Genomic DNA, 26,377 nt, shown 5'->3' with positions numbered 1-26,377 from the left:
ATATCTGGGTAGTAAATCAGAGTGAGGAGGTACAAGTGGTAGCCTGTAATGGCACTGCACTGTATGGACACACAATAGCTTCTACATGTACAGTATGATACCTCCTTGGCTCCCTAAGGTTCCAGAAAGTGAGAAAAGCCTGTTTAGGACTGCCTTTTCAAAGCCAGTCAAAACAAAGTAAAAATAACAGGAATCTTAATCAACCCTTGCCAATTGGCCAAAATGACTGGGTATGCTTTGCTTAGGTCAAATTTTTCTGAAACATATCAGTGAGTGAGAACTTCATTTGCAATGTAACTATGCCAATAAATAGCCAAAACATAACACTTGGAAAACTCAGTAGATGGACAGCACTCCCATTTGTCAGCAGCTACTTTTCCAGGGCACTGAGAACAGTGGGTGGTGTTGGGGGGGTTGTGGGAAGGTTTCAGGAGGAGGGGTTGATTGGAATAGTTTTAGTATGATGAGGACTGTCTTATAGCTAATCAGTTGTATGAGTGGAATTTTATCTCTACTGGGAGGTGAGCTCATTCGCCTTTATCGACCTCAAATCCATGTTTAGAAAAAAATCAAAAGTAGCATGCATTCCTCTTCTTGATGGCTTATTCTTACAAAACACAACTGCTTGTTACCACCCAGTGTCTTCAGAAAATGAGCTGTGTTTGATTTTGGTCTGGTTTGTACTTTCTTCTGCTGAAACAAAAATGCAAGACCTCAGATTAGACCTCTATGTGTTTCCGGATGGTTTTCAGTGATGGATTTTAGTGCATCTCACAGTCCATAAAAATTTTATTGAAGTACTCCGGCCACCTTCTTCTTGTTGTTTTCTTTCGTACTCTTTTTTAAGACTAGGTTGTAGAGTAGAAGTAAGGCAGGATGTTTTATTCACTCTGAAGTTTGCTGAAACCCAGCTAGCCATCCATACTACCAGGCATGGAATTTCCCAAGTCTGTACATCGCTTTCCTACATTATTTTCACTGCCTGTTTTCTTTTCTTTTTCTCCCTGGCTACTCTGTGCCAACCCCACCCTTCTTTTTTAACTGGTGCTTTTCTGTGCAGGAATGTTCACCTAATGAACTTGAAGATGCTCTTCTTGCCAGGTGGCTAATTGGTGAAGATACTTCAGCAGAGTGTGGGAGTGGACAGTGAAGGAGACAGAAGGAGAAAGTTTGTGGATGTGATTTGTCTAGGAACTGGCAGCAGATGGCTGGGACTAAGGCCAGAAGAGGAGGACGTGAGCAGTGGGAGCAGGAGGGAACAGTGAGTTGGGCAGTAAGGAAACCTGTCTAAATGCAGCAGGGCTCAGGGCTGCACAAGGGGAAGGTAACTTAAAGCTGTTCTGTGTCAGTGTTAATGTGGTGGACATGTAAGCTGTCCTGGAACAGGTTGTCATGTTTATGCTCCTCTCCCTGTTTGAATAAAGCTGATGGAAATAGAGGGAATGGGAGTACTGTCAGTGTAATGTTTTGTTTGTCTGAGGGCCAGGTTAGCCTGTGAGGTATAACAATGCCCAGCTCACTCACTGTGTGCAGCCAGTGCTTTTTAAAGAGGTGGCTCGGTGCCACCTCAGCTGCTCTCACTGTGGGCACCCATCCCTCTCCCAATGGTGTCAGTAGAGGAATGAAGGGGCCATTCCTGCCTCGTTACTTCTGGGGAGAAGGTGGAGGAATTGGGGCAAAGAAGCATGAGGATTACTTAAGCACATCTTGAGTTTGGCCAGTCGGCAGCAAATGGCCTTTGCTTCTTATGTACTTGGTTAAAAGAAGGTTTCTGCTAAGTTAAAATGAATGGTTCCCGAGTCAACCTTTGGAAGATTTTCAACAAACCACTTAAAAATGCAGGGAAGACTTAGTGAAATAAATCTTATTTTAATAAATAAACTGAATCACAATTTTCCAAAGCTGCTCTACAAATGGATTTTGTAAGATTTCCTGAGTGACAGGAGCAGTGGTGTGCACCAGGATCCAGTGCTCTCTTCCTTGGTTTTCCCAGGCCACAGGAAGGCTGCCAGCAGTGGACGGGCTGAGGATGGAAGTGCATGCTTTTGTGAGATGGAAAAAGTGATTCATCCATCCTCCTTCTCCTTAAGCACTGCCTAGGAAGGACAGCACAGGCAGGGTTTCTGTGTCTGTCCTTTGCTGTAAAGACCTTTCTGTAAGAGAAGTGTGGCTGGAGGAAAAGGGAGGATGTTAGAAGAGATGAATCCTGGTCTTTGTGCTGAGCCCCACAGCTTGCCCTATAGAAAGGCTGCTTATCCTACCAACTCCATGAAAGGGAAATTCATTGCAGGAGTACTCACAAACTTCTCCCTTCTGAGTTGGTCACCTGTAGCTCTCTCGGCTGTCACACTGATGGCTCTGCTCCAGGCTGATCCCGTATTTCAAGATCAGCCATAAAAGTGATGCAGAGAGGGATTCTTCAGGTAACTGATTAGGAGATGTTGTATTTCGTTGGTGCTTCAGATAGAACTAATACATACTGTAAGCACCAATAAAATGAGGAAATTCAAAAGTAATGCTAGAGTCATTCTATAGGATATACTGAAGGTTTTATTCCAGTGGTTTGAATTTAATATTCTTTTTTTAGTGAGGCAATTGTCAGTATGAAGCTCAAACTTGCAATTAAGTTGCAGCTGGTAGAAAAATGTTAAATGTCCTGAACTTGCGCACATTAAGATAATAATACAGTTTGTTCTAAAAGAACATAATGAAGGAATTCAGTGAATGGGAATTACATAAACTCTACCATTGGTGTTGAAGGACATGATCTATAAATTAGGAGATTGAGAGTAAACAGGAAATTCCACAGAACAATTTCAGGATAAAGAAACTATAGCAGCAGATGGAAAGATGTTTCTGTTGGGAGATTTTAGAAGTTGATTTTGATACCATCTACCTCTTTTTAAAAGAAACAACCACTCCATCTCCATGTTTTGGTTGTGAATTCCAGCTGTGCATTGGCAGAGCAATGCTAGTGCCAGCTAAGGCACAATGTTGCATAACTCTTGTAAATCTTGTTCCCGTATATAGGTCACACCTCTTTCTCTCTCCCCTTATAGCCACATTGGCAACTTTGTGGGCATGATGTATCTAAAAAGCACACTAAATGTGTTAACATATAACAAGCATATTTGAATATGTTTGGATTTTCCTTAAGGCTAGAGCAAAATAAGAGATAAAGGCGAACTAGATCTTGCAATGAGAAATAGTTGAAGCCTGTATGCTTAATATACCTTACAAAATGTAAAGTAGATGGGGATATATTTTCTACTTGTTTTAGTGATTATGGATCAGGCTGCAGTATAACTCCTGGTCGCAATTAGTCACAAAGATCTACTCAGTCTTTATTTCACCAGCATTTCAACCTCACAGCAAAATTCAACCTGCTTTCTGCAATGATATCCCCAGAGAAATGTTAACATTCCTACAAAATAAATACAGGGCCTTTCAGTATTAAAAATATGGACAGAAATGTTCCTGTCGTCAAGTTGTTATTATTTTCATAGCAACTACTTTGTAAAACAAGAAAAAGTCAGAAAAAAAATAAAAACCCACCAAAAAAAAATTCCAAAACAGAAAAGAGAGCAATTAGCAAATAGTTTGAATGCCTGAGATAAGAAACCATAATGACTGGTAGGAAAGAAGTAACCTCACGTTTAAGATAGTTTCTCAGCAAGCTGCATAATAGTGTCCAAACATGCTTCCTTTTGGCACATGTTGATATACACAGACAAAGAAACAGGAAAGGGGTTTTTTTTTGGTCCCTGTGTCAGAAGCAGACACTGATGGAGAACTCAGCCATTAACATACATTATCCTTACTAAAGAAAAAAAGACACAGCCTTGGTTTTGTGTGAAGTGCTGTATTAGAGTTGGAGTAATGTAGTTCTGGAAAGGATGGTTTGGGGGATCAGGTTCTGGCTTTCGTCTGTACACTGCCTTGTCTCAGTATTACTGATGTGCTCTGCAAATGCCAGTGGTGTATAAACTGACTCAGATGATAAAGAAACATATCCCTTTGCTATGCAGAGCATGAATTCTCAAGGCTGCTGTAGACTTGGCAGTAGAGAGAAAAGCTGCTCAGTGCAGCCGACATTGGGTTTCTCAGTTGTTCTCAGGTCTAAATACAGAAAACTTCCCATATCATATTTCTCTCCCTGGAGGTGGACCTCCAGAGAGTGAAGCTCAGCAGGCACACAATAAGGATGATAATGATGAGCAAATGTGGAAGAACTGTGATTCCCCTCCTCTACAGAAATGGATATCTACACGCTAGGCATGAAGAGCTTTCCATGTACGTGTGTGCCTGTTCGTGTGTGTGTGTGCAAGGCTCAAGCTTTTACTGAATAAATCACTCTCACAATTAGTTATTGTGAAGAAGTTTCATGCAAATAACCCTAGTGAAGTTTTCTTTCTAAAAAACTCTTCTAAAAAAGGTAAACATGGAATTCTTTAATGAACAGTTACAAATTAGTGCAATGGACTGAATTGCAGCTATTCTACTGTCATCATTATTCACACAGAAATTTGGTTCTAATCTGAAAAGGGGACTTTGCTCACTGAAGTGATGTAAATAATGAGGAAAAGATACAGTTTTGCCACTGCAGAACATGAAGAAACATGATACTTGAAGAAAGGAGGTGTTACCCACTGGCGCAGCTGTAAGAACTTTGCAAGTGTTAAAGAACGAAAGACACGATGGAGCTGAGAACTAAATTGCTCACGTCTGCAGAGTATTAATCCAGTATTTTAGCTATGAAATAATGGTAGTGTTCTTAATTTCTGCTTGTAGTCTCCATGTACCTGTTTGGTTCCAGCCACTTCATTAGAGTGATGTCTAATTTGAGGTATGCTCGAGGTCTTGCAGCCAGCCCTGCAGTGCCAGTGCCCCTACAATCTATTCCTCCATCCTCAAGAGCTTTGTGCCCCTCCGCTAGAGTATGGGGCAGATGAAGGGGAGAAGGGGGCAAAAAGGACCTGTGTCTCATCCTGATACACAGCAAGGAAAAGGTTGGGTAAGCATCTGGATCCAGGACATGGTGTTGGGTCTTTGTAAATGTAGCCCAGACTGAAAAGGAGGAGCTACATTTCATCCTGCATGTATAAGGACTTCTTTTGAAGACCAACAGCAGTCAAGATCTCCCCAGTCCCCTGTGGAAATTCCACTGCATTCAATGTGAAAAATCTGATTTCTTGCCCTGTTGAGATGTGTTTCATCCTGGCTGGATGCTTCTGCAGAGATCCTGATGCCACTCTAAACAAAACTACGCAAGCAGTCCGGCTGTGATGCCACATTAATCTCGACAAGTGTATTCTTCAAGTGCAGCTGAGGATTAAACCTATTGCAAGAGCTCGTGTAGGAGGAGGTGGTTATGCATTAGCAACTTTGTTTAACATTTCTTCACGTCTGTGGCTAACGGCGAGTTCTTGAGTGCACTAGACACTACTAGAAAAGGGAAGGATTTTGCAGCTCCTGGCACTGCATATAATATACCAAGGGAAGGAGCAAAGATTTATTTTTGCTTGCTGAATGGGAGAGAGAATGAAGTGCTGAGAGCTCTGTAACGTTTCATACTCTCTTAGACGCAAAGAGCCAGATGAATATTGTTGGAAAGAATGTGTTTATACAAGAATCATATTTATCACAGAAGCTGTGGTCTTAACATTAGACAAAGCATGGGGTGAAAAAGCTGAGCATGTAGTAACTCAGCAAAATTCCTACTTATGCCATGTATTAGAGTGAGCTTCAATTACTTATTTTTAGAGGGTTATTTTAGAGCAGCTTACACACAATTTGTTTGCAATAAACACTTGCATATAGATTGAGAGAAAATAAAATATATTCATTAAGAAAGCATTGTTTTCCAACTTTACTTAACTTTCCCAAGGCAAACAGCCACAAATGGTACTTTGCAAATGCCTGCATTTGTAGCCTTTAAAAAAAATAATCTCCAGACTTTGGACAAAGTACCAGGCTTGGTCCCAACCTTGCACTGCATTACAGGTTGTTGATAGCACAATCTGGATGGATTCTTCTGGGATCTCAGACTACATTCCCATGCTCTTTGACTTCATTGATTTAGCAGTAAATGGCACATTCTTGGAATGCTTTCAGTGGAAAGATTCTATATAATATGGATAGGAATAAGCATGTGAAATAGTTTATATTTTAAGCAAAGCAGTTATTCCCTCTTGTTATATTACTGTGCTTTCTTTCATTCCCATGTTATTCCTAAAGCTTGTTATTGTGAGAGGTTCTGAGCCTTGAGAAACTGGAGTTAAACTAGTTTTTTCTTTCTGCTTTCTAAGAAAAAAAGGAGAGATGTTGGAAATTTTCCCATCACACATCTGTTAGATGTTAGACCCAAATATGTTCCCAGTTCAGCTGCACTGGTCTAGTATTGAACTCAGTGGAGTTAATCAGAGATGACAAGGCAACAGCATTTATTGCAATACACCTACTGTTTAAATAGCAGTGATGGCAGTGTACTGAAAGCTAAAGTAATCGCAAATTAGGAAAATCGTGCAGTGAGAGGCAGAGAAATCTATGAATTATAGCTTTTACCATAAAGAAACTGTAAATGGCTAGAAGCTGACCCAGAGGGAACCTTATTCTAGCAGATTTCCACCATCAATCTCTCTTTGCAGTGGGAACCTTTTCTACATCCACTGCTGCAAGCCAGTGAATGTCCTATTCCAGCACTATATTCAGTCTGTACTATCTTTTGAATACCCTTTCCTTTTTCACTAAATCTTTCAGAAAGGAATGTATCTAGATCTGAGTTTTGACATGAGGTGTGTACAGTTACATTTCAGTTCACATAAAGATTAGGGGAAATAAATTACAATAAAAGCCTGGTTTAAGATGAGTGCACAAGCTGTTGCCTCCTTTACTTTCGTTATCAAAGCCATATTAGTAAGAACTTACACTGTTGGGAAGAAGATGAAAAAAAAGGAAGATTAAATTTCTGCTCAATGCCCTTCTGGTAAACTGTGGCAGAGGAAAGGGGAATTAAAGTTGCTCTGTAAAAGCAGCTGAAGCAATTCCCTCCGGCATGAGGAAATCTTAGGCTGGAATAAGGCCAGGAGAGCCAGCTTGGTGACATTGACTCCATTCACAGCATAGCAGATGTAAAAAGCAGGAGACAGCAAGATCCAAACATGCTGTCCTCCAGCATAAAAGCAAGGAGACTGCTCTTGGGTAGTGTATGGCAGAACAAATGTTAACAGAGCCACTTTTGCTGACCTGAAATATTTTCAAAACTTGTGATATTTTATTCCTAAATAAGGCAAAACTAATTTTTTTTTTTTTTTTTTTTTTTTAAGACTGAGATGAAAAAACACTTTTAGAAAAAGACATACAGACCTGGCAATGCAGCTGTGCTCTGGGCTTGAACCTGAGCTTGCCATGTGTCCTGTGAGGGCTGTATCCACTCACTAGCTCAAGAGTTGGCACCTTACCTCATTTTGACTAAAACTCCCATTTTGTAATTAGGAATTCTTTCCCATTTTTCCTCCCCACTATCTTTTAAATCAATCCATACAAAGAACTTTTTTGACATATTGCTGTTTTCATTCAGCAAAATAATCCTACACAGCTCTGGTTTAATAGCTGTTTCAAGTCCAGTGCTGAACTCTCTTCAGACTGCCCTCAGGATGGGTGGCTTCTGTGGCTTCATGTTCCCAGCTCTGTTTAGCCTTTTAAGAGCTAGAAAAACTGCAAGTATGCAGTGGTCGAGCTTGTGTTTCACTTTGGTTTTCTACAGCAAGCAGAGTGATAAGCTCTTATATGGCCTACTTAGGATCTGTAGAACTAGTAGCACTTAATTGTACAGATTTTTTGGCATTTCTGTTCAGCCTTCAAACAGTGCTTCATGACCAGGACTAACTGCAGCTTATTCATTGCTTTACCATCCATGGGCATAACATTTCGTTCCAAGTAGTGGTGTGGAAAGCAGACTGTATTGCTGTTAATATTACATGACAGCTTAAGATTTTTTTTTGAAACCTCCTCTCTCAAGACTGTTTATCCATCTACATTGATATTTGTCTAGAGATACATTTTACAGTCTATTTACTTACTGATGTGTCAGAGATTTGTTTACCAATAAAATGTAGATAGAAATATCAAGTATGTGCATATTGGTTGCCAGTAAGTTTTTCCTATCCACTGTTTTTTTAAATGATAAAAATATATAATAATGCAAAAGTGAATACATTTCAGTGATAAAAGATACATCATTTATTGGGCTATATTCAGTTTATTCTGCTATGCCTTAATCAAAGTAAATTGACCAAAAAAAAGCTTATTTTCTCCATTCAGACCAGTAGACTGCACCATTTGGACCTCATTTCCAGAATCTTTCCTCACAGGAATTTCCCACTCATGTTGTGGATAGTCTATGTGAGCAACAACTGAACAAGAAGGCAAAACCGCAAGGATTGTAACAGGCATCTGACTACAATTACTAGTAAAACTTATAATCCTTGTTTCTCCAGCTATAGCTTCAATATTTAACTAATAGCACCACATGCAAACATTGTCATGATTATTTTGATGGGTTTAGGCACTGAGCAACACAGACATATTTTGGAACAAGATCATGAAAGTGACTCAAAAACTCTTTGCCATGACTGCAGCTTGCAAGGAACAGCGATGGAACATTATCTGAACTAATCAAACCTGCTTATCATGAATGAATGGTATTTCTGTGGATGTAATGAGGAGGGAATAGACTGGAATGGTGTAGGAGAACTTAAACAAGGAGCTCTGTATTTCATGTTTGTGATAGCACATATCCTTGGGACATTCATTTTTCACAGTATTTATGCTCATTTTTAGTTTTGCAGTCTTCATGCAGGGGATTAAAATGAATCTCTCCAATTGTTGTGTGAATTTTACATAACTTTGTAAAAAAACCACAAGTGCTGTGCATAAGCTGTTCATGTTTTTACATTTGTAGAGCCTATTGGAGATCAATAGCATGGAGGCAGAAAGTGTTCTTTACTCGGGGAAGATGGACAGCACTGACCAGAACTGAAGGGGTTCAAGTACTGGGTGCTGCCCCATTCCTCTCAGTCCACGTGACGATCAGTGGAAGGAGGAGCTGATAGTGCAGAGTGTCACCAAAGATTCCCTTAGGCAAGGCAGATCAGCAGCCCCCCCAGCAAGGAAGATCTCCTATGTTCACCCCTTCCCTCCACCCTGCAAAAGGAAATTCACTCAGAAGAAGGTGCTGCAGAGTTGGCTGTGGTGTCATATGCCTTGTTTCTGCCTCCCAAAGAAAGCTGAAGAAACTTTTCTGGCAGATGCTGTGCAAAGCAGCTGACAGTTTGGGACAAGTTCATTTGAGCAGATCCATAAAATAGGCACCCCAAAAATCACTGGTTTCATTTTTAGAGTTAAACTGTCCCATTGGATTCCTGTGGTCCTTAGTAAGGACAGTGAGGAGAGCAGCCTCTGCACAACACCCATCTCTCCCTAAAAGGAACTGATTAGCTTCAGCCAAGGAATTAGTATGGGCTTAATTTAACCAGAAATAACTCATCTTTTGCACTTTGTAGGCTGAAGCAGCAGGACAGTGGAGTGTAATGAGTGGCTTCCTGACTTCTAGGGCAGCAGCCCCCCCAGGAATGCCTGTTGGTGGCTCCTCCGTGTGCTGATGTGCATCAGGAATAGCAGTGGTGCAAGAGTCTCTGCCGGACAAAATTTAAGCTTTGGAGGAAAGAATATCTAGATACAATTTTTGGAAGTGCTTATAGCCCAACTTTATTACGAATAATTATTCAGTGTTATACCATTTAGGTCACCTGAAGGATACATAAAAGAGGTACTTGAAATTGCTTCACAGATTTTCCCAAGCACCTTTCACACCACTCACGCAAAAAGATAAGTAGGTGTGGACCTTGAGTGACCTTGAGGCTTTGACAATCATATGATGTAATCTCATGTAATACAGTATCAAAGTTTCCTGAAAAAACAAGCATGTTTTGGACCATATCTTGAAGGTCATGAAATGCCCATTTATCAAGCCTCGCTTACTCCATTCAGTAGCTTCTTGTGTACCCACAAACTGTCAGCTGTTGATAGTCAGCTTTGCTGTGAGGACATGCTGGAGTAATTCTCAGATTTCTTTTTCTTGTGCTCACTCAAAATGGCCTGCAAGGTGCCCTCTGATAGTTATGTTTGCCTAGAGCATTGTGCTTCAATCTCTGCCATCTTATGTGCTTGATGTGCAACAAGGTGCATTGCTTACACCTAGAATGCAGACTTTTCAATAGTGTTTTTAATTCATTTCCCAAAATTTAAGATCAATCAAAAAAAGATCAGCTTTTTTTAATCTGGAATGGCTCCTGGTGCATTTTTACTGAACACATGCATGCTCCATTAGAGTTAGGAAAAGAAGTGATTAATAATGTAAAACCATTTTAAATGGATTCTTAGATACTTTCTATTTAATCTCAGACATTTAACTGATTTTTTTTTTTCACTACACATCTTTGGAACAGTGCAAGAAGTCCCATTGTTGTGTGGTTTCAGTTGTTTTAAATTTCAGGGTGTTTTTTTAATTATGAGGGTGGAAGCATGCTTTAGCTAGCCTGTGACTGAACAAGGCTTAAATTAGGTTGCAGCCTGGCTTTTTGTGTTTACATGTTTGTCACTGTGTATTTTATCCCAACACATATCTTCTGCGTTTCTTCTCTGAAGGTGTTAACAGCTGCACAAAAACTGTCTTCTGAAATGTTTTTCCAAGTCTCTTCCTTAGTGTTCTTCATAAATAAAAGAAGTCCTGTTTATCTCTGTGATGAAGGATTGCTGCTGCTGAAGCAGTCTAATAATTAGCAAATATCAAACTGGCAGAAATTCACCTCAATTCAGAAGGGCTTGTCTGAGACCTGTGGCACCCTTGAGGTGTGATAGGGATTGCAATACCCACATGTGTTCCTGCCAGAGGTGGAAGGGAACTCACCATGGGCTTCAGAGAGATGAGTGTGAGGAGGTGCTGGGCATTGACTGAAGGGTAGCGTTCTCATCCATGGGTGCTTCCCATCTTCAGTTTGGTGCATGGAAGTGACACATCTTTAGTTCAGTACAGACCAGTCTCAAGCTCTCATCAGTAGCTGCACACATTTACTGAGGAATGAGAAGGCTGTAGTTTCATGTGCTTACCCTCATTTCAGGCAAACATTAAGGTAAAAGTAAATCTCTTGCTCCAGTTTGTTGGATTTTTTCCCTGAAACTTCCGGTTTCTTAATGCTACTAATTTTTTCATCTATAGTGAAGCAAGTGAACCCTGCATATTGTCAGGGTAGTGTCATTAATCTTTCTAAGTTGAAAGCTGTATTCCTTAAAAACATACCAATTAATAGCTGTATCTTATATATGAAGGAAAGTCTAGGCAGTCTAGGGCAGCAAGTGTTCCCAGTGAGATGGAATGTGTTGTGTCCTGTTGTTTAGCTGTTTTCTCAAGTCATTGCTGATTTCTGCTGCCAAGGATTAAACATTCAATTGGGTAACAAGGTCATCAGTTCTCTAAGATACTAATTGAATGAGGTAACATGTTTGCTTAGTCAAACAGCTGAAAAGCAATCTAAGCCTACTTTGCTATGCCTTGAAATATATTTCCAGCTATTGTCCTTAATGTTTCTGCTGTACATTCAAAGTATATTAATCTCACTTTTTTTTTTTTGTTAGATTTGCTGAATACAAAATTGAATTAATTGGGAAAAGTTCAGTCAAGGAGGAACTTCTGCAGAAATCTCATAACTACTTTGCGTAAAGTAATTAAAATTATTTGAATTTCTGTGGTAACTCAAACTCTAAGGCATTCATAGCTCAGTGTCTAGTCAGGCTTTTATAAATAATCAGAATTAACTGGGAAATTATATTAAACCATATTTCTCTTCAGAAGAAAATAGGTTTTTTGAATGCTGAGAGGAAATACTTTTGATTTTCTTTTCTGTCCACAATCTATCATAGTTAATAATTTAAATTCTTTCTCTAAGATTCTTCATTACATTTTTTCCTGAATTGCATCATCTCCATGGGGTTACTAAACCGTATTCTCTTAGTTTCATCCTCCAAAGGTATCTAATATGTATAGGAATTAAATAGATAATCAAGACCAAAAAGAATATGCAAATAGGCAAATTGCTGGTTTTCTTCATTGCAGTTGGGATTTTTTTGGATATTTGTGAAATTAATGTTGTGTTACTCCAACCAGCATAATTAAAAATGATTTTTCATTGATACTTGTTTCAGTCCTTGTTACTGGAAACTTACCATCTGAAAATTCTGTCAGCCTTATTAGGAAAAATTTAATTTGGGGGTTGGTTTTTTTTCTGTATCTGTTGAAAATCTGCTGTGGGTTTCTTGTTTGTTTGGAGATGGTGGGGGGAATAGGAAGAGAAATATGGCTCTAAGTCAAAAATATTCGGAGGAAGCTGAATAGCTCCATCATCTTTTTTTACTCTGACTCTTTCTCAAATCTCTCCTTTTAAGTGCACCGTCTTTTTCATGTCAAAATGTAATGGAAATATCAGGCTGTGTTCATTAAAAAGTAGGTTGGTTTTTATCCTTAGAGTACTTGTTAGTGTCTTCCTGTGGTGGAAACAATAACAGCAGAAACTCCTTCAGTCTAGTTCAGAGCTGCATAAATCAGTAGAGTTGGTAGAGTGATAGGTCTGGCAGGGTTTTAGTGAGGTTGTTAAAGCATTGCAGGAGCAGAAGACTGGTTTTTCTTGTAAATACCCAAGTAAACTGTAAAGATATGGGAGACCTCACACATACATGTCTGCAACAAGCACACAGCTATAGTTACCCACAAGCAGATAGCTATAAACTTGTATCTTGGCTTTTGTTAATAATGCTAACTTAACCAAACAGTTCATAGTAATTATCAGTGTTTTTAACAATAAGAAAGTATTCCACCTCGTGTCAATGACTCCCTCCCCTTATCTGTTCTAAAGAAACTAGAGTGCTTTATGGCTTGTGTTAGATACACAGAGATCTGAAGGCAGCAAACAAAAGAGAGAATAAATATGTACACAGACAGAAAAATTCTGAAGACATCACAGAGAAGAAAAAATCTAAGCAGTAGAATGGGCAAACAGCTAAATTGTAGGGTCTTAAAGAGGATTTTGAACATCAGTGTCACCATATTTCACTGAATCACAGAATGGCTGAGGTTGGAAGGGGGCTCTAAGATCATCTTGTCCAACCACCTGTGCTCAAGCAGGGTCAGCTAGAGCAGGTAATATTTGGTTAGTCTTTTTTATTGCCCAGGTAATTTGGGGCTTACCAGTCTCCAGGCCATCATGACTAATTCAGCCATCCACATCATCACAGTCTGTACTGAGCATGGTAGCCTCCATAACACTATTGCTCAGAGTTTGTTTTCATATAGCAAATATTCTTTATCTCTTGACAAAAAAAAAAGCAATAAAAGTTATAGGCATTAACTTGCACAGGAGAGCTAACATTGGCTCTTTTCAGTAGCTAGATAAAAGCCTTAGGTTCTCCCAGATGCAGAAACAGTAAGAAAACTAAAGTTGAAATATTTTTTCATGAATAAAGGGAAGAGCAAGGTCAAAAACTCAAAGATAACCACATAAATAGAAGTGCATTTGTTACTGTCTCTGTCAAAAATACAGAAAACTGATGCTCCATGTGGTAGTTGAGATCTTCTCAGGGACCTGGAGGATCCAGGACCTTTAAATCTAGGGCAGATGTTCCAGCATTAATGTTCTCAAAAGGAGAAGGAGCTTCCCATTTATCTCCTGCTTCCTTTCATCCTTGCCTGTAGCAGACATGGTAAAGCAAGAGAGGCATCCTAGCAGAAGTTTGGGGTCATGGTTGACCCGCGAACTGCACCAGTCTGACCTTTCACCACCAGCAATTCAATTTCCCTGTTGATAAATGCAGCCTCTCCCATTAGACTGATGGAAGCATCTCTGCAAGGACATTTTAAGTTCACAAAGACAGCACATCACTGCACATCAGTGATTCCTTTGACACAGCTAATCCTGTAAGCAGACTGTGTTTTAGCCAAGAAGGCACTAATTTAACAAAGCTTAGAGACACTCTAGAATCAGTATGTAAAATACTGAGGATACTTTCCTCAAGCTGAAGCCCAAAACCAGTCCCCAGTGATGGGACCCAGATGAGTAGTCACGACAAATTGTTTAGCAGTCTCTCTGATGTTCTGATAGAACACATAGGCTCCCTCTACTGTTTCTCCCTGTCTGGAAGGCTTCTGTTTTCCTCCACATTACCTGCATTTGCTACCAGTTAGAGAGCAACCTTAATTTTCTCCAAGACCTCTCAAGCTAATGGCATGTGCTTCAAGTAAAAGCAACTTGCTGTTAAAATTTAGCAGTGCCTTCACTCCCTCAGTATCTGCAGAATGAAAAGGAGTAAAGGATCCTTGTCTCCAAACTGGAGAGACAGGGATTTGACAGGTGGACCACTGGGTGCATAAGGAATTGGCTGGATGGACACACTCACAGAGCTGCAGTCAATGTCTCGATATCCGAGTGGAAAACAGTGCTGAGTGATGTTCCTCAGGGGTTGGTATTGGGATTGGCACTGTTCAACATCTTTGTCAGCTGCATGGACAGTGGGACTGAGTGCACCCTCATCAAGTTTGCTGATGACACCAAGCTGTGTGGTGAGGTCAACATGCTGGAGGGGAGGGATGACATGCAGTGTGAAAAGCTCACGAAGTCAAAAAAAGCAAAGTACAAGGTGCTGCATCTGGGTCATAGTAGCCCAATCAATACAGGCTGGGGGATGATCAGATTGAGAGCAGCCCTGAGGAGAATGACTTGGGGGTGTTGGTGGACAAGAAGCTCAACATGACCCAACACTGCATCCTTGCGGCCCACAAAGCCAACACTTGCTGGGCTGGATCAAAAACAGGTGATGTGACCAGCAGGTTGAGGAAGGTAATTCTCCCCCTGCATTCTGCTCTGGTGAGATCCACACTGGAGTGCTGTGCCCAGCTCTGGGGCCCCCAAGATAAGAAGGACATGGACCTGTTGGAGCAAGTCCAGAGGAGGGCCACAAAGATGATCAGAGGGCCAGAACACCTCTCCTATGAGAACAGAGACTTAGGTCTGTTAAGCCTGGGGAAGAGGCTCTGGGGAGACCTTTTAGCAGCCTTCCAGTATCTAAAGGATGCTTACAAAAATGCTGGAGAGGGATTTTTCACAAGGGCATGTGGTATTGGCTTTAAACTGAAAGAGGGCAAATGTAAATTAGATATTAGGATGAAATTCTTTACCGTGAAGGTGGTGAGGCAGTGGAACACGTTGCCCAGAGGGATGGTAGATGCCCCATCTCTGGAACTTTCAAGGTTAGGTTGGATGGGGCTTTGTGCAGTCTAATGTAGCAGAAGGTATTCCTGCCCTTGGTAGCAGGGTTGGAACTAGATGATTTTTAAGGTCCCTTCCAGTCCAAACCATTCTGTGATTTTATGATCAAACAAAATGGTTTGCTCTGATTCTTATCCCAATCCTCTGCTGAAGAAGCTCCATAGCCCATACTGCCTACAATAAATGGTTAAAAAAGTTCCAGTAGCTTTCGAAATCAACATTTGAAATGATAAATAATCTTTCTCCTTAAACAGCTGTGGAACTGTCTGCTGCTGATGTTCTCCAGAACATCCTTTCCCGTGAGCGATGAGATTTTGGAATCTGCAGAAGATGTGTGGGCACTCTTGGCCCCCATTAGTGCTGCCTCAAGCTGAGTATACCAGAAAAGCTAGATATTTTGTGATGGATCTGGAGAACCTTTCTGTTCAATTTTATATTCCCCCCTTGATCCTCTCCAAGAGTGTTATCACAAGTTACATTCATTTTTTTTCGGGTAGATGATACAGAACTATTTCCTTCATGATTCAAAGGAAACAAAAAAAGAAAGACTTCACAGAATCACTGAGAGTTCTCCAAGTAATTGATTGCCGTAATAATTTTCCCAAATAATTTAGCTTCCCTAGATGATCATTCAGCTTGATCTAGTACTGCCAGCTTGTAAAAACATTTTGTGCATCTCTGCAGGGAATATAATTGTATGATATAAAAGACAACTGCTGATAATTTTGAGTATTTCTGTTTAATTTTGAGTATTTCTGTTTACTGCCTGAAGATGGCAAGACTTCTCATAGATTACAGATTATTTAGACTATTGGTTGATTCTGGAGCCAAACCCAACATGAAGGCAGGCCCAGCTTAACGACCATCAAAGTGATTGCGTTAGAACGTTTGTGGCGTTAACAAGCCACATACACTGGAAGGCATAAGGGTTGATTTGGCTTCAGTGTAAGCTGACTCAACAGCAGGTTTCAACAGGGTCCCAGTTACTGAAATTTCTAGAGCATTTGCATTGATACATCAAGGCTGGGAAATCATGGAGAGGAAACAACTGTACAAACTCCATTCAGATGATATCACAGCACCCCACTGCTCTTGAGACACATCTGTCTAGAAGGGTTAGGAAAAAAAAGATGTCTCTGATTCTGTACCAACAATGACTCTTCATATTGCTGCACGCATCTGCCTTAAAGCCCCCTGTCCTTCCTGGTGGTTCAGAGCCAATCATCTGGCCTTGTTGGGAACTCGGAGACTGTCCCAAGCTGTAAATTCCCATGACCAGAGTGTGAGGTCTGTACCAAGTCCCTTGTACATGCTGCTAGAACATGTGTTCTGCGCTCCCATGTGGAGAGGGTATCCCAATACACAATTACTAAAAAGTCACAGCCTCTGTAAGAGAATTAAATTCTTTCTATGGTTAAAACAGCCAGTAGTAACTTCTATTTGCGTGATCAAATCAGTTTTGATAGCTGTTCCCACCACAAAAATAGTTATGCTTTTGTTTAAACAGAAGAACACAGAATGGAAAAATTGGCATACGATAGTCTGAACTCCTGCAGGGGTTTTAATTTTCACATACTCTTAAACTCATGGAGCCTAATGAGCTTAACATTTTGGCCAGTTGCACAATTTGGAAATTTCAACAGTGAATGGTTTTTGGACCGAAAAAGAAATGTTCTCACAAATATGAAAAGCGAACAGATGTTACTATTGGTGCTTCCAACGCCTACTGACAGAAAACATCTGTGTTGAACTTCCTGAATTTTAGGATCTTGAGAACACTCCCACACACCACTGAAAGCCATTTGAAAGCAATTGGGCTGGCAGATTGGCTCTTGTGTCTATGACTGAATGTTCTAACTCAAGCAGGTGCTGGTTGTTGTCTTGCCTTGAGAAGCCCAGTTAGCCAAGCAGCAACCTTACAGCTATCCAACCGACTGTGTTATTCAAATTTTTAGCAATATGTGTGAAGTTGGCTTTTTAAAAGTCCCAGAAAGCAGTTATCTTAATATTATGATGGTAATAAAATGAATGGAATTAATGGAAAGAATAAAAAAAAAAAATTATTTTTGATGCAGATACTAGCAGAGTAGGAGGATTGCCCTGCATTCTATGGTGCCCTGGAAATTTTTTGGCTTTTTAATCCCGCAAAAACCCATGTTGAATGAACAGAATTTTGTTCTATAAATACACTCATTGTGCTAAAAACATATAAGGCATTCACTGTCCTCCAAATGCTTAATCACACATTTAATAGGCATCATGACCAAAGACTGCTCCTTTACATGAGCATGATACAGCAGATGTCACAGAGTAACTGGGAGTTCCCTGCTTCCTCCTGCTCCTTGTCCACACCCATCAGTGTGATATTTGTCTGGTTATAAGAGCATATTTGGCAAGGTGATTTTCCTCTCTGGCAAATTTTTTGGTTGACTATCAAACTAAGCTTCTCCAGTTAATTACATAGTAATGAACATTTGACAAGTATAAATCAATGTCATTTTAGTGTTCTGTAAAACATCATTAACTCATTCAAGTTCATTCAAGTTCACTCAAAGTAACATCTCCAAATTTAACTTTAGTTACCTCTTTCTTAAAAACAGAATTTAGCTGGAAGTCAAAGGGGCAGGATTTACATGTCACTGAAGTAGGGTTTTCTTCTGATTTTACAGTTGTCTTAGCTTGGTAGTCTCAGTTTAACCAACATAAAGTGAGTAGCTCTGTTAACTGCACTTCCACTCAGGCCAAGATGGAATAAATGGATATGCTTTTGAGCACTCAACATTATCATCTGATTACTCTTTTATGCTGAAATATTTCTTACTTCCAACAAAATCCTACTGTTTTGTACCACCAGTAGCAACAGTTCTGCAATAAATTGCCTGTCAAGTTAAGTAAATTTATTGCATTTATATCCCGCTCCTTTTCCATGCAGCATGATTTTCACAATCCAGTTTATTTCAGTCTTTATTCTAACTGCTAAATCCACAATTTCAGGACTTGATCTTTTGGGGTATTGCCTTCTTGCACAGTTTAGAAAGCAATGATGTGAGGTCAACTTTTGAGCTAGAGACCTGGGCCCCTTGTCTAGACACTTAAGAAAAATGGGCACATTCAGGTGCATTTGTTCTACCTAGTTTGAATATCTGCATTAGGCTATCATGCCATGAGATATCACCTGCACCTGATGGGAGCTTTTGATGACTACACTGTAGTGTCTACACTAAATGTAAATGTCTACATCTGTTCATAAATACAATACTTTAAAATAAATTCTGTGCCTTTCAAGTCTTCTTACATAATTCAGTAGATCATGCTCACAGGAGAGATATATTTGCTAATATATGTCTTAATTCTGATCCTGAATTTCCCAGTTTGTCTGTGCAGCCATACTTCAGCAGGGATTCTGCTTTGTACTTTCAGAGATATCCCCTTACTGAGTCAGCAAACAAATCTACCCTTTGCCTCTGCCCAATGCTTCTTTCCCACATCTTGTCCACCTCCATCTTCTCCTTTCTATGCATTAACCTTTTGAAGGTTAGTATGGAAATCCTTGTGTGGTTTTGTCTAGACTTGACCTTTCTGATGCTTTTCTTTGAGAGACCATTGCTGTGGTCCCACTATTGTTCTTGCTACAGAAGCACTGCAAAGCACAAAAAGCATTTCTGACATTTACTCCTGTGTATTTTGTGACATGAAGAAACTATTAACTGGTTCTTTTGAGTTCTTGACCTACATTCCAGCATATATTTACTTTTGCACATGTTTTATCTTCTTGGGTGACATAGCAGCTTTCTGGAAGATCACAAATTAGATCAAACCGTGGGAACAGAAAACAGTACAAAATTATTTCATTACTGAGTACAGAAAAGGGATGTGGCTTCTGGTAAAGAGAATGCTTTCATAGTTCCTTTTTTATGAAGATTTAATGTGTATTCCTTCCTTAATGAAAAAAAAAAGAAATCCACCCTTCTGCAAGCTGAATCACTGCTCTGGAATTAATGTCATTTGGTCACCACTGTCTTGAGAGAAAATGTCGTATGTCCAGACAATGTACTTAAAAGAACAGCAGATTTTTACCATGCCACTAGGCTGAACTAGCCTAATTTTTTAGTTATTTTTAACGAACATTATAATTTTTTGTTTACTTTTCTTATAAATAAAAAAGCTTTTTAAAAAATGAGAAGGAAAGTCTTTTCTGAGAATAAGAGCTGGAATGTGAAACTCAGCTAAATAACCTCCTCTAAAGTAGAAAAACAGAAAAAAAAAGTAGAACTCACCATTAGTTATGTACTTTTATATTTAAAGCCTGCTGACTCTTTCAGTGCTACTCTGTGTTTAAGAATTGAATATCACACAGCTTAAGGCACAACAGAAAGGTTTGTTTGATTTGCTTATCAGTATTCTAATTAGACAACAGAAGTCCGTCTCTTCCTGGTACCATGGTACACTGGTAACCATGTTGTTACCAAATGTCTGAAATATCAGAATAAGGCTCCCCTTTTGGTATCAGTGTGGTGGCAGAAGTTAATGCCAACCCTACACTTGTCAAGATCCAGTTATTAAAGTTCTTAGAGATGCCTCTGCCTGAATTAAGGTTCAAACAAGACCATATGCCAGTGACAATAATATGGGTTTTATTTGATAGTAAATATGAGAAAGAGAAAAATAGAAAGAAAGAAATAGAAAATAGGTGGGGAGGACAGAAAGAGAGTGACAGGGACAGAATAAGGAAAATATCACCACTCTGTGGATCCCAACAATGCTCTGTTGATCCTCTCCAGCTGGTCTCTTGGTGGTGAAGGTCCCCCCAAAAGGCATAGAATTCGATGGGTTACTATAGCTCAGGCTAGGTAGGAAAACCCAGGCACCTCCCTGGGGGGGCTGGATGGGGGGAGTTTGCCATTGTCTCTTACAGCAGACTCTAGGTTTGTGCAGTCCTGTGGTGCAAGGCTTCAGGAATGACTCAAGGGGGCACCTCGGGGGTCTTTCATAGATTATGACACCCCCTCAGCTGCCTCTCACATGAATGTCCCATGGACATGGCCTGTGGGCTTGGGGGTTCTGCAGTTGGGCCAGTTTGTGTAAGGGAGGATGGGTGTTCACTGCCTCTAACCAGAGGTTACACCCCAAACCTCCTCCCCCTCCTGCCTCATTTCGGGGGGGGGAGTCTGTGCAAACCTGGCTTCTGTGGCTGTGGTGTCCCCCACCCCAAAGTCAGCCAGGGAAGAATCTCTGCTGCATTTGGCTTTCTTGTGGATGCATTCCTCTCCTTCCTCCTTGTTTGTTTTTTCCTAGGCCTGAGATGATGAAAGAATGGGTTTTCTCTTTATCTAATCTTAGTGGTTTAACTTACAGTCCAAAGCCCCAGTCAAGTATCCTCAGGGAAGCTTCTTTGGTTTTAGCTTCTTTATACAGTTTTTGTTATAATGAGCAAAACTTTATATCAATGTTTGAGGCATGAATTGTTTCAGTCTCTGACAACACTAAAAATACAGATTCAGAAGATAAATTTGAGATTTTTCAGGCCTATGACAGTAAGTGTAAATATCCATTGAACAAGTAAGATAATAAGTTTTTCTCATTGAAGACCAAGTTTTTCTGCTACACAGAATAAAGGTTGAATGATGGAACACCTTCGCTTCAGGCAGACATGCTGCTCAGTTGCATGATGCATTTCATCCCATTTCATTTGCACTTCCCCAGCTATCTCACTGACAGACATTTTGCCAGAAACCTGCTGCTTTTGTTGCCTTAGACCTCAATCAAGGACAGTTTGACCCTATCTAAACTCCTTATCAGATTTCCTGAGGGTTGTACCGTGGTCTGGAATCCTTCACCTGCAGTGGTGGGGGCTGCATGCAGCAGCAATGGCTGGTGCCATCTAGTGAGGAGCTTCTGAATGCTCGCTGCAAACTGTTCCAAGGCATCTGTCTTCTGGAAAGTGGTCATTACTACAGTCCTGAAGACACAGAAATAAAGTAACATACTAATATGAGTAACAACCAAGACTGCACAAACTTCAGGATTTTTTCTCTCAGATGATCTTTTTCTCCAGTGGCTAGCATGGGTTGTGTTATGCCCTGTGTATTTGTATTTTCTACCCTTCCATGCATCATTTTGATCTATTCTTCCTAGGTGGAATTACAAAAGTGTTTGAATCTTGCTTAAACAAAACTCTTGAGTTGCTGAGGTGGATGGAACCATTCAAACTACATCATCAGTGTACAACATGATGATGTAAGGTACAGAAATGTTCCAGTTTCTTCTGTGTCATGGTAGATGTTGTACTCATCCGTGTCTGGAGATCTCTGGGGGTCTGTCCATACTGGGCAGCCCAGTGCTGCCAGAAGCAGCTGCTGAGTCAAACCATGCGGTGGCAGCAGGTGCTCCATGTGGTCTGCTTTTCTCTGCCTCCCAGCCCAAAGTGGTGCAACCCCATAGGTGAAGTATTTCTGACAAAATGTGCACTTTATGGAGCTGAACCCCAAACCTTTCCCCTAGTATTCCCCTCTAGTACGTTTAATCCATAAAGTCCTAGATAACCTCCTGGATTTATGCTCCAGCAGAAATGCCAGGTGATATGCCCATCCTAGTCTGACTCTGTGTGCCACAGCAGGGTTCTTGAGGTTCTTCCTTGTAATTTATATCTTTGGGGGTGGTTGGAGCACTAAGATCATACATTTTTTATTTGGGGTCAGTGATTACTTTAGTGCACTACATCCATTAAAATCAGCTGAAAGAATCACAAATTCCCTACATTTACATCCAGTTTTCCACATTTGCCAGCATTGTATTTAAAAACTTTTCTGTTTCTTTCTTGTGTGCCTGGGGGGATGACTTTTCCTGGCTTAGCACTTTCAGTCAGCTCGAAAGTTGCTCATTTTCCTTATAAATTATTTTATTCCCTGGTGAGTTGCTTTCTGTTCCGCTTGCTGGTCTCACTGAGTAGGAGTGCACTGAGGTCCTTGCTGTCACGTCCTTTCCCCATCTGTTCTTAGAGGGACTGTTCCAGACTAAGCGCTCTTACAAAAAATCCCAGCTCCAGCTTGTCTGTCATGGTCAGATCACCCTTCCCTCAGGAAATGAACTTGTCCTTTCACCAATGACCTTTTCAAAATGTCAGGAAATTAACCTCCTTTCCTTTTGTCCACTGTTAAAAGAAATGAGGGTCTACAAGGCTGGTTTTCGTGTGGGGAATACTGAATCATCACATTCCATGTACCAGAAGCAATTGCAAAATGGCTGTCTGTAATGAAACATGGAGAAATGGGCTCAATGGCTGGGAAGCTCTGTAGAAACTTGAATTCATTCTCCCCTTTATTGCAAATCAACTGTTTTCTCCTATCTTTGTATCTCCACCCTGGTAGGTGGATTTCTCAGCAATTCATGATTTCTGTATTTTAAAACCTTGGTACTGTCACTTATTGCATCTTTGTTTGTATAGCACACCAAACATTTGGTTGCTCTCAAAATTAGCACACCCTCCTCTGTCAATTTTGTTTCCACACTGTAAATTTAACAGTAAATTAAAAGGAAGAAAGTATTGCAACATACCTCTTTCATCTGAGTGATCATAAAAGAACTGAAAATTAAAGTTCAAGCTGCAAAACATGAACATTAAGTACAAATTTAAAAGTCTGATCAGGATCTTCTTACGTCCACTAGTACTTAATTGCAAAATGGAGTTATTAAATTCAGTCACAACCTTGGCAGCATTTTCTTTCATGCATGTCACTGGACAAGTGACAATGTATATATAACATGGCAAATATTTTCTAGGGAGATTTCCTCTAGGCTTTCTAATTTCCAGCCTTTGCTCCTCTCTGTAAATAGTTTTTTCACAGTATCTGGGCTGGCCACAAGAGTTTTGCGAGACCTCTTCCAGTCAGCTGAAGTTGCAGGAAGAGCAAAGCAGGGACTGCCTATCTAGGTATATATCCCACATCCTGACATTGGGAACTTTGTAATTCGACTAAACAGTTGTGGAAGTTTTGTATGAAAAACAACAAAAGGACTTCTTGTTAGTCTTCAAGATACTCCATCAGCCCACTTCTTCCTTTTCTTTTTATGTGCTCTCTCAGAGGTGCTGGCTGTGGCATTCCACACACACTTCAGTGAACCTCTTAGCACTGGCCTGTAACTCCTGTGGTGGGTGGTATGGGGTAATAGTGCCACGCTCTGGATTAGGGAAGAGGTCCAGCTCACCCTAGTGAAATGGGAAGGGCACTGTGAGCCAGAGCGTGTTCAAGAGGAAGTACTTCATGAGTTTTCTAAAATATGACAAGGATGGTATGTTTCCCTAGGCTTTTTTTTTTTGGTTTTTGGGGTTTTTTTAAGACCTGGAAATTTTAAGTCAGGCACCATTTTACAGCTTTGGAGAATTTTCTAGGATTTCTGACCCTCCAGGAGCACAGGCATAGTACCATGTGTGGCATGTGTCACACAGGGGTATTTGTGACTAATAATTGAGTCATGCATTATTTGACTGAACCTTTCAAACTTATTGTCTTTGCTTAAATCTCCTCAGTGACCTTTGCCAAAGAGAGAATGTTCTTAGGTCACTTGCTAATGAAAAGGGGACATACTTGTTCAACAAAAGACCTAAGATAAAGGAAGCAGAGTTAAAGCTGACAAGTCTGAGTTAACAAAGGTTAGCAAAGTTAATTCAGTTAACAAGCCAAGGTAGTAATTGGCTGAATAATTACACAAGTATTGTCATGATATTAAGTATTTCCCTAGCTCTGACTCTAGCCTTGTGTTAAACTAGTCCCATAAGGATCTATTCTCTTGTCTTTATTGCAAATAATATTAAATAACCCATATTCCTCAACAAACAAATGACCAGAAAATTATCAGGAAAGCATGGGGAAGGGGTGCTGATGCCCAGCCCTCTTACTTGTTTTCCATTCCTTGTTTATTTCTTCCTCCACACCAGATAGGAAAATGGGACTGCAAGTGGGAGAGTGGTATCTGATGTAGGAATTAGAGAGGTAACCATGTTCCATGGAATACCACCTTTGAACTGTACAGCTCTGCATGGTCCCCATGGAAAGCCAGGCACAGATTTGACAATTCTGAACATAACCAGCCTTTTATCAGAAACCGCAATGAAAAGTTTTACACGTGTTCTGCCTCCAGACAGCCGCCCGCTAAAGGGATGTAGAGGGGCACTAACGAGATGGTTTGCTTATCTCAGGAGGAGGAGTGGGCTTTGGAATTTGATTTATTTTGGCTTTCAGGTACTCCAAAAATGAAGTGGCATTTTCAGTGCACAGAATCCTTCCTTTGCAGAAGCAACTGAAACGTTCATTTTCAGAAATTAAATGCAACTGGAGCCAACTCAAATCTCTACAAATGAATTTGAATAGTTTTTCCGTATTCTTTGCAAATGTATGGGACATGTTTCCATACTTTTTGAACCCTTTTAAAGGTTCCTTTCTAGCTTTGGGTGCATGAGGAAAAACAAACTACCTTAAGCATTTAATGAGGTTTTAAGGCTTTATAGTAAAATTGAAATATTTTTGATTGATATTTGCATAGGAATTTATACTGCTCTACCAAAAGAACCTAAACAAACAAAACGATCACAGACTCCATTTTTTTAATGAAGGAAATTTCTATTTCCCTAAAAAGGCAATTTCGTGGAGCATGCTTATATGTATTCTGTCAATTCCTATATACTTAAATTTTGAGCCATAGTAGGTAAGAAAAGTGGAGAAAATGTGACATAAGAACTTCTTTCTCCTGATCTTGGGACTCATACTGAAAAATTCTGGTTCAGATTTAAGTCATTATTCTAGTGCTTTTAATCAGCATCTTTCCACTTGAGTCAGGCAACTCGGAAAATATGTCTACTGTGATCTGCACCTCCACAGAGTAACTTTTAGAGATTCACTGTGTTCTAAGAAAACTAAAAACTAGTGCTGTGGAGGTAGATGCATCTGTAGTAGCTAGCTGTACCTGGCATAAGGAAATGAGCAGCTGCTTGTTCAGATGCATATGCCTCCTACCAATGTGAGTTCCTTTATGTTTTAGATGTATTCATGTAATCTTTGTTCCTTCTCAGTTTGTTAATCTGAAAAGACATTGGCCTCCTAGCACCTAATAACCCACATGAGCAGATTTGGTTTAAAAGCAGGGATGCTATATAAAGTCAGGCTTGGTTGTAAGCAGAGGGAATTCTCTTTCACACTGGCAGCTCAAACACTTAAATTCATGGCATCCTTTGGCAGTGCTCCTAAACCATCAGTCTTGTCAAATCAATCACAACAGTAGAGCAAAAGAGCCATACTGTACGAGATCCATCCTGGTGGCTTGTCCCAAGGAACTCCATGTAATTCAGCCTTCATATTGGCTCATTCCTAGTCTTCTTCCAAAAAAAAAGACTTTCACTGAGTTCTGTACTTGGTTTGGCTGTGTCAGCTTCTCAATATGGACTGATATCATACAATAAGATTTAAAATATAAAACCTACCCCAAGTGTTTTGACAACCATTTTACGTGAAAGCAGTGTGGAAAATTGATGTGTTGTTAAAGCTACAAGTAAGCTGTGTTTCAGTCATAGTGTTGTTTTGGGATATGTGGTATGAAGACAGCTATAGCACAGATAAATTTTTATTTTACATAGTTGTTGACTATGAAGTTTTTAAAGTATATCACAAATGAGACTATGAGACTAAAATAAATTTTGCCTAATATCAGTAAGGCATTGCTCAGCATCTCTGCTACAACTTCCTGGTCCAAAGAAATTAGGATATCTGCAGGTTCATTTTTTCAAGTACCCACACTGCCCTCTTTCCACCTCAATGGCATTAAATGAAGTTGAATTCTTGAACAGGAATTACATTCATCTTCTAGCTCTTTCTTTGAAGGCATGGGCAAGACTGTAAGTATTTTATACTAAAACAAGGTAGTATTTTTTTATCAGCTTTTTTGTATAAATATGTATGTGTTTGTTCATGGTTTGCTTTAGTTCTTCCTTTGTGAGATACTGATGCTGTTGC

At 40.0% G+C, this 26,377-nt stretch overlaps 1 protein-coding gene across 2 annotated transcripts in view; it reads left to right on the top strand.

Annotated features, from left to right (window-relative positions):
- The window catches only part of COL4A2 (collagen type IV alpha 2 chain), a 145,858-nt gene that overhangs the window by 67,344 nt on the left and 52,137 nt on the right, over positions 1 to 26,377 (top strand). The window lies entirely within an intron of this gene.

Source organism: Coloeus monedula (assembly GCF_965178545.1).
Source record: "Coloeus monedula genome assembly, chromosome: 3".
NCBI classification, from domain to species: Eukaryota; Metazoa; Chordata; class Aves; order Passeriformes; family Corvidae; genus Coloeus; species Coloeus monedula.
This window is presented reverse-complemented; position numbering and strand designations above follow the sequence as displayed.